Below are 4197 nucleotides of genomic sequence, written 5' to 3'. Positions count from 1 at the left end.
ACATAATGTCAAATTTACTTAATGGTCACAATAACTTAGAAGTAGTATAATTATTACAATGTCTGGTAAATTAGAAAGTGAAAGCAAGAGAAATAATCTATTCTAGGTTACAGTCATTAGGTGATGCAATCAGAATTTACAGTTGTATCTGCATTGGCTAAGGAACGCAGGCTTTAGTTTAGAAGAAAAGAACAATATAGAAATCTGCAGTGTTCTATGCCTTGACTTTTTTCATTCATTAAAATGATGTTTTATAATAAAACAAACTACACAATACATTAAAATCAATTTACACAGTTTAAGGCTGAAAATAAAATGAACTTGAATCTGAGCAATATCCTAAACCTCGATTCTAAATCTGTCCTTAGCATTATGTAACTTGAGGGATTATCATTTTGAAATATTCAGGACTCTTTTTTTATTTATGAAATAAGAGTTTGTGGCCAGTTGTTATCTAAGGTCTTCCTATACATAATATTTTATGTCTTATGTATTCAGAAGTGTCAAAGAAAAATCTATCAATATGACTGTGAAACAGAAGCTGGATGAAGTGTTCCTTGTAACTCACATAATGAAAAATGACTGAAAAATCTTCTCTTAATGATATCCTAGTTATTAATACCTATCAATAACATAATATTATTAAAAGATGACTATCTAAAGAGTAGAAATGGCTGATATAAATTGTTGATCCTTGATTTTAAATGATATAGAGAGTGAGGGAAAGAAATTACCTAGGTTGGAACAACTGTGTGAATAAAAGTAACATTTATTGAAATGGGTGGCCGGAGGAGGGAGATTTTGAGAGGGACAAACCTGAGTTTTGTTTTGGGCATGTGCTGCTTGATGAGATGTTTTAGGTACTGGATTTGGTACTTGGGTTGAATTATTCAATATATTGAGGTAATGAATAGAATATTTTTAAGACTTTGAAAAATATCACCAATTTACCCTTTAAAGAGTTTATACAATTTATCATGCTCACTGGCATTGTATTAGAGTGCTTATTTTTTCACACTTTTACCAGGTGCTAATATTTAACATATACAAATATCTTTGCCAATTTTACGGGCCAAACAAGATGACTTTTAGGGAAGAAGCATAATAAAAGATTGCTTTAGAAAGCTTAAGCTGGGGTATAAATTTGTCTAAAGAGGTCATAATTGACTATGAAAGAGTAAAATAGTTAATAAAAATTACAAATCTTTACAAAGCAAATATTGTTTGGGTTTCAAGACATAGAAGCCTCAATTTTGGATTTGGTAAATTTGAGATGATTGTGAAATTAAAATTACCCATCAGAGCAAGTATTGGTAACCTATGTATTAGTCATCAATTACTGCATCATAAATTACCAGAAGCTTAGAAGCACGAAACAACATACTAATATCCATACGTTAGGAATCTGAGCATGGCTTGACCAGACTGAGCTCAGGATTTTACAAGATTGAAATCAAGGTATCGTTGGGCTGTGTCCTTTCTGGAGCTAAGTGTCCTCTTTCAGTCACACACAATTGTTAGTAGAATTCAATGTGTTTTATAGCCAAAAGACTGAGTACCCGCCTTTTATGCCAACTGTTAGACAGGTGTACACTCGGCTACTAGGAGTTACCTTCAGTTCTTTGCTATGTCACCATTAGATGAATCTCACTCCTCTGTTACAGTAGTCCAGGGAGTGATTATCCAATCATCTTCCCATACTTTATTGGTTAGGAGCAATGTACACATTTTGCCTACATTAAAAAGGAGATTGCACAAGGGCATGATTCATTAGAATTGCCCTAGGATATATTCATCATATCTAGCTTTCAGGTTACCAAAATATATTGTTCTTGCAGTGAAAAATAGAATCATTCTATGTTTTGGTTAGGATACGTGTGGCTGCAAGTATCAGAATTCTTTTCTAAAAATAAATAAGAATTAGGATGTTATTATCTCACAGTGCAAGAAGAATAATGGTAGGATAATTCCAACATTGATGTTGCAGCTTTATTAAGTATCTAATGTTGGTGATGGTTATTTTCTCTCTCCTATGCCATTCACAGCTTGTATGCTGGCTTTCTCCTCATGGTCACAAATACGGCTCAATCATTTCAAGGCTTCATGTACAGATATCAATTAATGAGGAGACAAAATGTCTTTCATTAACTTTTAATAAGTAGGAAAATTTTTCAGGTTTCTCAGATCCATTGATAACTGGCCCTACCAGCCATGGTGTCTGGGAAAGCATGTGTCATTTTCAGATTCTAGAGTTTTAGACAAAAGTCTTCCATCAAAGATGAAGCATGAGAGCATGTCTGTTGGATGTAGCAACAGATACTGTCTTTCGTATTATTAAGAATTGCTTTTTAATAAAAGATGATGCCTTTTATTTAAAGGTCTCATATATTTAATACATCTAAAACATATAGAAAAAAAATTCACTTCTAAAAGACTCAAATTCTCACCTTATCAATAAGAAACATCTGTTCTATTTCAGTTTTAACTTTTGACTCTTGAAATGAAATGTGTTTCTAATCTTTTACAAAATGGCTTCTCTGAGAGAAAAGAAATACCAATGAGATATTTCCCACCCTTTTTATCCTTAAATTCACTGGAAACAAACTGCTATCCTCAAAACTTCAAAGAGCTTCACAATTAGAAATCCTGATAAACAACTATGTTTTAGATCTCCATTCAATATATTCCATACAATGTGTCCATTTAAGTTTCCCATCTAAGGAAGGCTTTGCATGCAAGATGACAGCATGTGCTTGTTTAAAATGATGCCTTGGCTCAAGTTGAACGGAACTCCCTCCTATTATTCCTGCTTAAAAGAAATATGCCATCTGAAATCCCAGGATAAAGCAACAAATGCCATCATTCAACAATGTCTGTGGTTTCATATGACATTTGGCACATTTGATATCCTCAAACAAAATTGGAGTTTCAAATTACTTGACTATTTTCTTGTATCATGAAAATTACTTCAAAAGACTTTCAGGCACTAATATATTTAGGATCCAATTACAGGCTTTTTGTAAACAAGAACTTCCCTAAGTAGCTAATAAAGTTTTGTGTCTTTATTTATAGTACTGTTATTGATAGATGATAAAGAAAATATATGTGAAAGAATTTTTTTCTGGCAATTGAGCATTTCGGAAATTCTGTTCTTTCTTTCATAGTATGGATTGCAAACTACTATTGCTTGTGTTCATTGACAAAAAGATTATTTTCCAAATGTGCAACAAAAACAAACAAAAAAGAAAACAGAACTTAGATAATTAAATAATTGAAATAACACATAATTTTAAATAATAGTAGTTAAGTAGAATAAATGTTACCCAATGCTAACACATATTTTATCTTAGATGCCAAATGGAGAAAATATATTTTTATTCATCAAAAGACACTTTTATGTTACTTGCTATTTATTCCAGTCTTCACACAAAGTGGTGCTCTTGTTTTTGTTGTAATTATTGTTATTTTAATCTAAAATGACTCTAAATGTTTCCATAAGACAACTTTTATAGTTGAAAAAAAAAATCATTGCTGAATTTCAAATTAATTTGCTCGAAGTACCTATTTAGTTAGATAATAACCTGAAAATATTATTAAATGTAAAATTGAATTCATGTAACAAGATAAATTCTTTTTTTTTGTTTGTTTAATGCCTACAGCACCTGGTCTTCCTAAGTGGTCTCCCATCCAAGTACTAACCAGGGCTGCCCCTGCTTAACTTCTGAGATCAGATGGGATTGGGCATGTTCAGAGTGGCATGGCCGTAGACAAGATAAATTCTATTAAACTTTTTATTTTTGGATGCTTAAATCATATCAACTATTAAATGTCTAGAACAACTGCAGTATCTTCCATGCCGCTGATTGGATCATTCCAGCTAAAATTAGTTTCTTATTTACTTCAAGAACCAATAGTAGTAATTTAGCTATGCTTCTCTACTGATACCATTTTTCACATCATATTATATTTACATTTCTGCCTTACATATCCATAAGCAAATTGAAGATATGTCTTTCTATCGCCTAAAGCCTCTGTCAAGTCATTAATGTAAATGATGTTTAATGACTACATGGATGATTAAATGATATGTTGAATAAGTCATTCATACTTTTCTATTGGTGATGTGTTCCTAACATCAAAGACAAATTATAGTTATATTGATGTACTTCAACTATTAGGATAGTTATTGAATATATC

At 31.6% G+C, this 4197-nt stretch overlaps 1 pseudogene; it reads right to left on the bottom strand.

Annotated features, from left to right (window-relative positions):
- Positions 1–3650: 3650 nt before the first annotated feature.
- Positions 3651–3769, bottom strand: LOC112483521 (annotated as a pseudogene).
- Positions 3770–4197: the final 428 nt, after the last annotated feature.

The sequence above is a fragment of the Pteropus alecto genome, unplaced genomic scaffold, assembly GCF_000325575.1.
Source record: "Pteropus alecto unplaced genomic scaffold, ASM32557v1 scaffold46, whole genome shotgun sequence".
In the NCBI taxonomy this organism is placed as follows: Eukaryota; Metazoa; Chordata; class Mammalia; order Chiroptera; family Pteropodidae; genus Pteropus; species Pteropus alecto.
The sequence above is the reverse complement of the archived record's forward strand: the minus strand, read 5'-3'. Positions and strand labels throughout refer to the sequence as shown.